This window comes from Artibeus jamaicensis, unplaced genomic scaffold (genome assembly GCF_021234435.1).
Source record: "Artibeus jamaicensis isolate MK-2021 breed Jamaican fruit bat unplaced genomic scaffold, CSHL_Jam_final scaffold_916, whole genome shotgun sequence".
Taxonomy (NCBI): domain Eukaryota; kingdom Metazoa; phylum Chordata; class Mammalia; order Chiroptera; family Phyllostomidae; genus Artibeus; species Artibeus jamaicensis.
In genome coordinates, this window is record NW_026522059.1 from 42,644,900 (window position 1) to 42,657,245 (window position 12,346).

A 12,346-nucleotide genomic window follows, 5' to 3' on the forward strand; every position below is an offset into this window, starting at 1 on the left:
AGCGGCAAGAAGACGCTGGAGGCAAAGAACCACCAAAGAGCCACTCATGCAGGCCTGGATTCAGCTGTGGCAGGAGCAGTGGTAATAAAAGGAAGAGGGTAAGTTCAAAAATTATTTAGAAAAAAGACCTGAAATGACTGCATGGGGAGGGGAACACGGTCAGAGACAGCACGACACACAAGATACCCTTTGGGTTTCCGGTGCTGTGCTACAAACTGAACCTTCCCTGAAGCCCAATCCCCAGTGTGACAGAACTCGGAAGTGGCCTTTGGAAGGTGACATCATGAGTCTGGAGCCCTGGTGAATGGGACTGGTGCCCTTATAAGAAGAGACATGAGAGAGAAGTTGCTCTCTTCCTCCAACATGTGAGGACACAGCAAGAAGGCGGCCATCTGCAAACCAAGAGGAAAGCTCTCTCCAGTCATTGAACTGCTGGCACCTTGGCCTTGACCTTTCTAGCCTGTGGAACAGTGAGAAATAAATATTTGTTGTCTATCTATCTATCTATCTATCTATCTATTTATATATTAATTTATTTATTTATTTTAGGATACACTAAGGACCTGTATAAAATCTATGTGAGCAGTACACATATGCTATTTTGTTTAACTTGGAGCATAGACATCTTCTCAATTATTCCACACAGGTTTATAATTGCACCCTTATTTTTGACTTATCTTCGGTCAGATTTAGGACACACTACCTATTGTCAGTCACTCCCCTATTGAAAAATATTTTAAGCACAATTACATAACACCCCACAGATCACACTGTGGATGATGTTTATAATTAGGTGGGAAGGGCAAGCAGGTGTCCCTAGAGGGACACATCCCTATAGAATATTTCTATGCTTGGCCTGCCCTAGAAAAGATGTAAAAGTCATCATGAATTTGTCTTCAGAAAGCTGACCCAAAGTGTTCTTTCTAAGAATTAGATCATTTTTATTCAGCCTGGCTTCAAGAATGTTTTAATTTTTAGTTAAAACATTTAATGTTTTAATATTAAATTACACATCATTACTAATCTCTGCTAAAGCTAAAGCAGTCAGACCCTTACTCATCTGAGTTAAAGATGAGTAACAGGAGCTGATAAAGAAATCAGTGCCCAGTCCTGAAGCCACAGCTGGGGTGGGGGTGGGGCAGCGGGAAGCGTGCCCTTTGGGAGCTGGCTTCATCTGATGACAGGTCCAGGAGGGGAGGAGACGGAACAGTTCAGGGCCTGTTTGTTCATTGGAGTAGGGCGTTGATTCTCATGCTTTCCCCTTAAGAACAGTCGGTGGGTACCGAAGGCCAGTTGCAGTCAGTTCACCGCCTCAGAGAGCTCACTCCTGGTCACCGATGTGTGGCCAGCTGTCCGGAGGGAGCGTTCTTTCCTGAGAGGATGACCAGCCGGGACGGTGCAGGGAGGGCAGGCTGAGGGGTGGTTGTGGCTGCTTCTCCCGCTGTCCTGTGTCTTTTTTGACCTCTGCCCCCTGTTAATAAGCCTCTCTTCTTTCCTTAAATGCTTTTAAATGTCCTAGCTCGTAAGAGTAGACTACAGAAGACTTTTGATATGCAGGTTTCCTTTGCTTTTACTTAGTCTTCCAGAGCACAAACAGCTCTTTATGGGTTTTAAAGATGCTTTCCAGGTATGAAGATTTGCTATATGATTGTCCCTGGTTTTCCTCTATATTCTAGCTAACCCTATGCAAAATTACAGATGGCTCCTCATTGGAACTTCAGAGGTTTGAAAACTAGGTCCTGGGTATAAATTAGTCTCTAAAAAGAAAAGAGTTGAATATCAGAGGCTAAGAGAGGGGAAAACATCTTAGCTAAGGAGCATTTTTAGCCATACTAAAATACATTGATTTAGTTTCTCTTCTTCATAGCACTGGATCTGATCTTTGATCACATACTCGTTTGTTCCACTTTTTTCTCCTGGGTGCCCCATTCCCCATGACTCGGTGATCACATTTGCTGTGCACTTTGCAACTTCAGCACCCAGGTCAAACTGGCTCCCTGAAGAAGCTTAGCAAGTAGTCTTTTCCTGGATGTTAAGCAGAATGAATTTCTTGGTGACATAACTATGAATTTACAGCTCTTCTGTACAGCCTTGACCCTTATGTCAAGGCTTCACAATGACACCCAGCTGTGGTCTATTGAAGGAGAGGGTCCAGGTGTCCTTCTGGGTATTTTCAATATTTCAAGAGTTTATCTCAGAACAGAATTTTCATCTCAACAAAACACAACTACCTCAAACAAGCAAAAACCACCTTACATTTGGTGCTAGTTTTAGTTTCTATTTTTTTACTACTCAGTTAAACATATCTTTGAGTATTAAGTATAAAATAAATAAATTATGTATAACACAGTCGTAAAGTAATAATGGTTTTTAAAAGTTTTTAAAGCTATTTTGAGTGTTTACCAGGTGCCAGACCTTCAGCTATGTGCTTTTGTGCATGTATGAATTAAATACCATAACAGTCTTCTGAAGAGCAATAATATTTTTAGTTTCACTTTAAGGATGAGAAAACCGAGGCTGGGAGAGGTTAATTAATGTACCACAGGACTGATAACCAACATACTTCAGAGTCAGGATTTGAATCCGGGCTGTCTGACTCCAGCGTTCCTGTATCGAATAAATTAAAGCGAGGAGAGTGACTGAAAGATATCATACTAATCAGATTTGAAGGTTTGGGACTTGTATAAATAATGGGTAGCTTATTTGCCTGTTATCTTATTGAGCCAGGCTTCACATGCTTATTTAGCATGACTAATAAGTAAATAGCAAATGTAAAGGGGTTAGGACATATTCTTAGAAACTCTAGAAGTCTGTTTTGGGATCTTCGGACATTATATCTTTCACTGGTAGTTTGGAGATAGGCACTTAAATTCACGTGCAGAGTTCAGAAGCATCTAAAATCAGGACATTATACCAGAAAACCTTGAGAGCTTATGGAGATACAAAGAAAGATGATGAATATAACTGAAACATCCAGCGTGTGAGTCAGCTGCTTGCAGAGGCAGTATTCCCTGAGGAAGCTCTGAAGAATTATGTTAAACTGTATTAATGCAAGAGGGTAAAAGAGAAGCCTGATTTTTAATTCAGCTTTGGAGTTCCCTTGGCTGGTGAAACAATTACAGGTCCCTCGCCATCAGCCTTCAGTGTGTCAGCAATTTTTTTCATTGCTTATTCAAATGCATCCCCAGGTGTGCTAGAGAAAATTCCCTATTTCCCCTCATGACTTCCTTCGTTATTCTCACTACAATATTGGCTAAAGAAATGGCCCTTATTTGCAGTCTTGTTTATAGCTTTGCTTGTTCCTTTTTAAATTCACTATCTACTCATTAACTCTTCTTATGTCTCTCCCACCTTATCCCATGTTTATTGGTCAGGCTTGGTCCTGGGGACAAACAGGAACCAGAGGGCCCTGGCTCTCTTTTTCCCCGTAGCCCCTGGGCCCTCATTCTGCCCCCACCGACACAGTCTCCACCAGGCTGGGCATATGGGGCAACGCTGCCTTTTATGCAACAGTTACTGACTTCATTTGTGCTCAATAAATGTACCTATTGCTTTGTTCAGAAGATCTCTTGTGGACGTTAGGGGAGAAAGCTGATTGATCTAACAAACCAAATGCCTAAAGTCAGAGCCTTGAAGAGTTTGACTACAGTGTACTAAGCTCTTTCATTTCTTCCTCAAAACAGCAATACATTGAGTGGGGTGAAAACCTAGTTGCAGAATTATATATATAGATAGATATATAGATAGATAGATTAGATATAGATATAGATATAGATATAGATATAGATATATAGATATAGATATAGATATAGATATAGATATAGATATAGATATAGATATAGATATAGATATATAGGTATAGGTATAGATATAGATATCTTTACAAACAAAACTCCTGTTTATTTATGTTTGTATGAGCAAGGAGGAGGGGGTAGAAGGATCTATACGCTGGGTTGTGCACACTGCCTGTATCAGAGGAAGGGAGTATGGGGGGAGAGGAAACCGTCTTGGCCTTTCTGGAGTTATGCTTTGTCAGCACCTGTTTCATTAGGGAAAATGAGCATGCCTTCTTATTATAGTTTAAAGTGTATCAAATAAAATTCTACACATAAAAAACAAATAGAAAATATAAACAATCCTGTGAGGTTGGGACTGTCAGTTTCTTATTTTTATGGGTGAATAAACTCAATCTGGGAGAAACTAAGGTCTTCCTCAGGTAATGGGGGCAGAAATGGAAAGAGCCAAGCTCCAACCTAAATCTTCTGTTTGGGAGGACAGCGAGAATTTGCCCACAGCACCTGGTTCTTTTCTGTAGAACAAACACATCACAACTTGTCAAGCTTTGGGACAGGGTACAAAAGCAAAACAAAAGTCTCTGGTTCTGAAGGATAAGACATTTTGACTAGAAGGATTAATAGTAGACCAGTTGCCTAGGGATGTGATGTCTGACACCAGCCTGATGTCTGAGACCAGCCACGAAATTCTCCAAGTTTGCTCCAAGTCCTAAGACCCAACAGTCCCCAGCTATTGTCAAATGGCTCTGGGATTGGGTTTCCCAATCTCTGGCATAAGGAAGTAGGTTACGGGTGACTCTTACTTGTAGGTATGAATGACTGTGTGAGTTGTGAGAACTTAGTTGGGAAATGCTTAGGATGTTTTTTACTTGCTTCTCTGTGTTGAGTATAGTTTTTAATATTTGATGCCAGTGAAAATTAATTTAAATACTAAGAGATCCTCAGATCTCCATGGAAGAGTTTCAGAAAAGAGGAGAGATAATAAAGTGGTGGCATCCCATGGTGATCAACAAATTAAGTGCACTTCAACTGAGTAGGCGAATAACCTAAAGAATTCTGGCACTTTGAGGCAGGCTTCGCCCAACACCAGAAAGGTCAACAGACATAGCCAAACTTAAACCAAGAACTTTACATGGTTCATTTTTCCTTGGCATCACATTTAAATAAGTAAAAGTCTAGTAAAAAATATATAATCTAAACAATTCAGATATATGAAATGTCTCTCGAAACATACAAGTACATAGTAGGCACACACATAATGGTCGAGAGGGAGAGTCAGGGGGCACTTTCTCAAAGTAGGTCAGCACTTTTTCACTTTATGTTTAAATATTTCTCATTGCCCATCTCATCCATGTCCAACAGAAACTCCCAAATGAGGTTTCTTTCCTTTCTCCAGTCCCCAGTCTTTAACTCCGCCTGCCTGGCCTTTCAGCCTCTCTGGTCCCCACAGGCCAGGTGTGCCTCCAGATCATTTTCTCCTTCCCTGGCCTTGTATAACCACTCCTCACAAATAATTTTCTCCCTCACAGTCAGGGAGAAGCTTCTACTTTGGTTGTTATTCTCTTAAGAATCAGCCCCATCCTGCCTGGACCAAATGTCCTCTCCACCAACCTCAAACTCACCTGAATTCTGACTGATTGAATTTTCCACCTCCTAAGACTGGATTTCACCTTGCTGTCCAGGGTGTGGAACACCAATCTGGTAGATCATAGTGAAGAGTGAAGGAAAGGGGACTGCTGCAACTGGAGCTACATCGAGGAAGGTTTCCTGGCCTGAGTTGTCCCTCTCCGTTCTCGCATTCCTAGGTAGAGCTGTGTCCATTGGTTACCTGTTTGTGCTGCACTCTTTTGATGGAGATTGATGCAGGGATAAGAACTCAACCTAATATATTTTATATAAATATTTTATATTTTGCAAGTTAGCAAAAATAAAAATCAAGACTCTGAACTCAACTAACAGATCATCTTGGGATAAACCACTATAAAATTCAGTATTTTTCTACCTATTGTTTTATAATAATATGTATTCTATGCATTAGAATATCCATCTCTCCATCTATCTATTTACCTGTCATCCTCATATATCTATATCCTATTCCAGTAAAGCTTTTTAGGAAACCAGTGCTGAAATTTAGAAGAAAATAAAGATAACAAACCAATGTCACTACTTATAATGAATTTATAATTCTCAAATTTTATATCTGGGCATAGCTCCAGAATAATAGTTGCTAATCCTAGAAACTAGGCAAAATAAGAAGATTGTTATTTCTTATTTTCTTCTGTTATAGATTCTTGTTATCCAAGAGCACATATCCACATCTTCAGGGTTGCTGGGTTTCCTCTTGGCTCTGGAGCAAGTGTTGTTGGAGAAATTGCACTCAGCCCCCATGCCATACTAAAGCAGCCCCCTGGGTATGCTTTAGTGAATGGTGCAGGGAATTCATGAAGCTCTGTTTTGTGTTGGTTAGGGTCTAGCTTCGCAGGTCTCCAAACTTTTTGATAGTGTACACTTATGTGTACTTTGACTGCATGGATGAAATCAGTGAAGATAGAAAAGACATTTTTCTTGCTATACTTCAGTGCATCTTGTACACCACCTGGAGACTATTAGTCTGTCTCACATTTAAATAAAACATATGTTTCAGTGCCTTAAGAAAGAGGATAGGTGGTCCCTCATTGGAAATACTTGACATTTTTAAAGAGCTAAAGCCTGGAGCCTATACCAGTACCCAGGAAAGGCACTGTCAGAGCCAATGATCCCCTAAGTTTCTTGAAATCCTGCTGCCACCCCTTTTTGTTGTAGTTGCCCAAGGATTTTTGATGAACAGAAGGGGGAAATCTACTGACTCACTGATTATTTTGGTGCCTTTGAATAAGTTCTCTACCTTGAGATGACTTAGCCATCACCATTGGAAAGATAAGAATCTCCTAGCATCCATTTTTTCTTGTCATAGATTTTACCCTTTTTTTTTCTAGAAAAGGTTGATGATGAAAATGTATGATTGCAAAACAAAGAGGGAGGCTGAGAGTGGTGCAGTCTTGAATCCTGTGCTTCCAGAACAGGTGCCCCAGCTGTGCACCTGGGCTACCACTCAGGAGGCCATCCCACTTTTCACTCCTGCCTCAGGAAAGTGTTAATAGGCAAAAATGAAAACCATGAAAAATAGGCCTGATATGAGGTGACAAAGCTTGTGACAGCCTAGACATGCAGAAGGAAATGCTTTGGGAGAAAAGGTCTTACAACATAGAAGAGGCGAGAGCCGTGAGGATAATTAAGCCAAAAGCCTTGGGCCTTCTCCCAGAACAGCAGTGAGTCTCCTGTTCTCTGCAAGCACCTAACTTCTGCCTCCCTCCATGACTTACAGTGTGGGGTACAGAGAATAAGCTAAACCTTATGAATCTATAAAATATGTTAATAAATTGCCTAAGAAGCAGGTGGTTGGTCCCAGCAGAGGTAGATGTGGGAGGACAGCTGTATTTGATACCTCATCCTCCTGGCCTGGGGGAAGAAGCTACTGCCTGATAAGGTCATCATGGGTTTAGTTACTGCACAGAGGGGCTCATGGCAGTGATGTTGACTTTCAGCACCATAACCGTGTTTCTCTTTTCCTTCCTCATTAGGTTTCTCTTCCTCTCATAGCTTTTCTCAGTGGATTACAGGCTGGTCACAGCAAGAACAGAGATAAGAGAGCAGACTCCTTATACCCATTGGAAGCCTTAGACCCCACCCCAGCCCCTGGAAAAGGCCGTGTCTCCATCTCTCACAAAACAGCTCTGAGACCTCCTGTCTTTGTTAAAGATGCTTCATTCTGTGTCCCCACTTTGTGTCACAAAAATGTATCAGTTCCAATACAAGTAGAGAAAAAATAAAAGAATGCAAAATATTTTTAAAAAAACGTTTTCTGATAATTTCAAATAAAGCTTGAGTGTCCTGTTTTTGTCCTTCATCTTTCATAACTATTTATTGTTCAATAAATAGATCTCACTTCAGTCATGGAGCCTTGCCTTTCTAATGGCCTAAACTCCTGACTCATACATTACTTTCTTAGAGCTTCATAGCATCTTTATTCTCATACTTTTCTTTGCAAGTATTAGCTTCTATGTCCATCACTCTCACAAAGTTGTGATCTGCCTGGAGGCAGGAACCCAGAGTTATTTCTTTTTCTTCCCCCTTCTCATTTTTATTTTATTTTATGTTATTATCTTTTTTTGTGGTCTAGCACAGTGCTCAGTGTGTATTGATTGATAGGTCCCTGGAGCTAATGTATTAATCAGTTGTTCAGAGCCAGAAAGGAAGTTTTCTAAAAGTTCCCTGTCCAGAATGGCAGTGGGTTAACAACATTCCTGGAATCATTAATAACTCCCTTTGTGCATAGATTTGTGATCAAGGAGATGCTTTGTATAGTAGCTATGAATAACCCAAAGCACTTCTATTGCAATATTAATGGAGTATATCCTTTGCATTTTGTGAATATTACTGCAGCATGTGATTTGCCCCATAAAATAAATATTTAACCACGAGTTTCAAACAGAACCCAAATGAGGTTGAGATACAGACCCTGGGTGAGGGAAGCCCAGTCAGTGACTGAGTGACATGCTCTTCCTCCAGACTCAGGAGGCACTGAATTCAAGGGCCTCACAAAGTGGCAAATTGTTTGTTGTGGCCTTAAAGGATCATCCCCACACTTGAGACACATGGTCATAAACTAAAGGGGGGTAATGGTGGGGATGAGGGGGTAGGGTGGAGGGGAATGAAGGGGGGAATAGAACAACTCTAATGGCATAATCAATAAAAATAAATAAATAATTTTTTAAAAAAAGAAAAGAAAAAAATCAAAATATCAATTCCAAAAATGCATAAAAGCTTCTAAATATAAATCAGAAAGGTAAAAAATTGAGGAGAAAAATATAAATATTTGTTATTAGTGTGTAGATATTTGTTATTAGTAATTAAAAGATAATAAAAATTGGCAATTTAGAGACTTCTATAGTGATCCTGACAGGTAGGTCTAGGGAACTAATACTACTTCTTAGCACCTTTGTTAACATACGAGACACTCTACAAAATAACTGAAACCTGGGTCTTCACCTTAGTTCTCATCGCCTGCCTTTATGTGCAGCCCAGTCTTAACTGAACGGGCTCTTTGCTCTTCCTTGGGCACACGGCCCTCCCTGGCCTGGTGTTATACAACGTCCGGACAGTGATAAAGAAGCAGTTGCTCCTTCCCTGGTTGCCACCAGGATAGATGCCACCATATAAGAGCACTTGGGCTTGGCGCAGGTAACTTAGACTCATTAAATGAACGCATCTCGCCCCATCCCAACAGTAATCCATTTTCATAACCAGTGTAGATGCCAATTCAGAGCTTCTGTTATAATTCAACTTTATTTCCGAGGTCTGAGTCAAATCCCTCTTCTCACAACACCTACATGGAGACCCCCTGCCACGTGTGGTCAGTTGACTTTATGAAATTTTCATGGTGATTTGTTTTTTATCTTTCTTTGACTTGGTCCCTTCTGTGTGTTTCAGCTTCTTTTAGTGCATATCTCAGAGTATTTCAATTACACATTTAACTTCTTAATTTGAAATAATTTAAACTTTGTGTTTTCCTCTAACTATTAGTTTATATTTCACCTACCCCACCAAACCATCACTCTCTGTGAAGATGGAACTTTGTCTTCTGCACTGTTTTATCCCCGGGCCCTAGTGTGGCATGAGCACACACAGAGTGTCGAATGAATGAATGCCTGCTAACAAGTGTGAGGACTGGGTGATACAGAATGGCTGCCTTTCGGGCAACTGAGAGCCTGTGCAGCCGACCCTTGCCTTCAGGGGGCTCAGAGCATGCTCTTCATCCACCATTCCCTCCAGTGCCTTCCATGGGACCTATGTAAATATTGATTGAAGTGCATGAAAACATGTACATTTTTTTCTTTGGCAAAAATAGAAGTACTAACATAGCTGCGCATCCCAGCTGTGATTAGAGAAGCTTCTTTTTATTCCTCCCTGAAAAGAGCTATAATTCCATGGGAAGCATAAAGATTTGGAAGAGAAAGGGAGGGTGGATAGAAACGAATGTGTGGGAGAGTCAGTGACAATGGGGGAGAGCAATAGGGCAGGAGGAGTGAGAATGTGTGAGTGGAGGTGTGCCTGAAGCAGTGAGAGTGTGAGGGGAGAATGTGTGAGCAGTTGCATGGTGAGTGTGACTGTGACAGTGCGTGTGTGGCAGGGAGTGAGGACAGGGAGCGTGAGTGTGTCAAGTGAGAGAGATGGGCACCGGTAGGTGGAGGTAGAGTTTCCCGAGAGAGGAAGATGACATACCGAAGAAATGCGGTGCAGTGGGACCCTGTCAGAAAGAAGACAGGGTTTCTAAGTGTGTTGTGGGCAGGTGTCAAGACAGGGAGGTGACAGCTACCATGCATTGCAAGCTGTCAGAGCACCTCCAGCACCTCACCCTTGCAGCCACCATGTTACCCTCTGGGCCTGCCTCACTGGGGTCCACCGGGCCGTGCCCTTCTTTCCTGGTTCACAGGGCACTCACCTGCCTCTCACCACACAGTGTGTTATGGTCAAGGACAAGGTGATCCTGGGAGGGGCAAGGGGAGTCAGCAGTGTGGGGGCCTGGTGGTCCACGGTGAGCACCGGATCCCCATCGTCAGCCCCTACCGCTCCCACTAGGGCCAGCTTTGAGCACCTGGCATGGCTAATGATGGCCTGGACTTGGGAGTTTGGGGAAGAAGAGAACTGAGAGGCCCCACAGAAACTCAGGGTGAGGGGGCTGGCATAGGGTCCCCACCCCTGTGACCTATGATGTGTGGCAGGCCCATCTGTTTTTAAGTTACCTTCAGAGAAAATGCTGGCTCTGAAAAATGAGTAAAGATCATTCCTCCAGGGGCTGCTACCTCAGCTGGAATTTCTGAAACATCTTTCATATTTAATCTGTCTGTATCTGTCGGTCCCTCTGTCTGTTTCTGTTTCGTCTCTGTTGCTGTATGTGTGTGTGTCTCTCTATCTCCACTGCTCAGGAAGGGGCGGTGCCAGAGCCGGATTCCATCCTTCATTCTCTCAGGCTGTTGGAGATTCCCTATCACCTTATAGCACTGGGGGTGGGACGGGGCAGAGCTGCTTAGCAGACTGGGAGAAACTAAAATCAAGCAAACCCTGGAGCTTGAAAAACATCTCTCTCTCTCTCTCTTTTATTTTTCCTTCTCTCTCTATCTCTTTGTTTTATACCCCTCTTTATGTCGATTTCTCCTAAATACGTTCTTGGAAACATATGTTTCCATAAGCAATGTATGATCCTTTAATGATTATCCACTCCCCAGAACAATTTCTAGGATCTGGATTCAACAGCATGGAATACAGATATACATCCCCCCACATCTGGAAGCTTTAAAAAGCACTGCATTTGACCATCTGACAAATATGGGAAAAGCATGGAGGACAGAGCAGGAAACAGTTCTCAGTGCCTATAAATTCCATTTTAACAGCAAAAACTGGTGGGATGGAGAGCGGATGAGTGGGCAGAGAGTAGGAGGAGAGTGAAGGAGGACAAGCTGATGGAGGTCATTGGCTTCTGACCTAAGAAATCATACAGCCACTCTCAGATAATCAGCTCTGTTCCTTTTCACAGCCAAAGGATTGAGACTGATTAGAATTATTCAAAGAAACTGGGTCTACTGGACATTAATACTTACTTTTAAGCATCAGCAGTTAAAACAGTGCAGTATTTAAGCACAAAGAGACCTAAGTATAGATGCCATATGATGAACATGGCAAATATAGAGGAGAAAAATAAATATTTTCATAAATTGTGTTGGAGCAAGAAGGCAGCCTTCTAAGGGAAAACAAAATGAAATAAAGCAAAACACTCACAGTTTACACAGGGATAAACTGGAAATGAATAAAAAAATTAAATGTAAAATAAAAAGAAACAAAATTTTAGGAGATAATCCAAAGCCATAAAAAATTGATACATGTTACAATAAAAAAATCTCTTTATCTAGTAAAAACAAAACAAAGCAAAAAATATATATTCTGCAAGTAAAATAAAAAACAACTGGAAAAAACTATGAGAAATGTTTGCAAATTGTATCACAAAGAGCTAATCTGTCTAATATAAATTGATATGACTGACAACATAATAAAAAAATGGGAAAAGGATATAAACAGGAAATTAACAGAAAAGGAAATTCAAATTCCATTTAAACATATGAAAAGATGCCCCACTTCAGTCATAATAGAGAAATGCAAATTAAACTTTCACTGAGAAACATTTTTTATTCTACCAGGCTGTCAAAATCCAAAAGTTCATGGATTTATTCTGTTGGCAGGGCCTTGGGTAACAGGCATTTTCATACATTATTGATGGTAGTGGATACTGTAGTGAATCCCCCATGGAGGGATATTTCTAAATATTTGCCGACATTAAAAATGGATAATATTTAATTTATACAAAAATCCTACTTCTGGGGATCTATCTTGTGGATATAATTGCACCTGTGGAAAATGATGAACTAGAAACTTGTTAGCTGTTGCACTGGTTGCAATAG

The 12,346-nt window shown here is 41.2% G+C and overlaps 1 protein-coding gene across 1 annotated transcript in view; it reads right to left on the reverse strand.

The window, feature by feature from the left end:
• Positions 1-12,346, reverse strand: part of CLVS1 (clavesin 1) — a 154,507-nt gene that overhangs the window by 47,429 nt on the left and 94,732 nt on the right. The gene's annotated exons all lie outside the window — the stretch shown is intronic.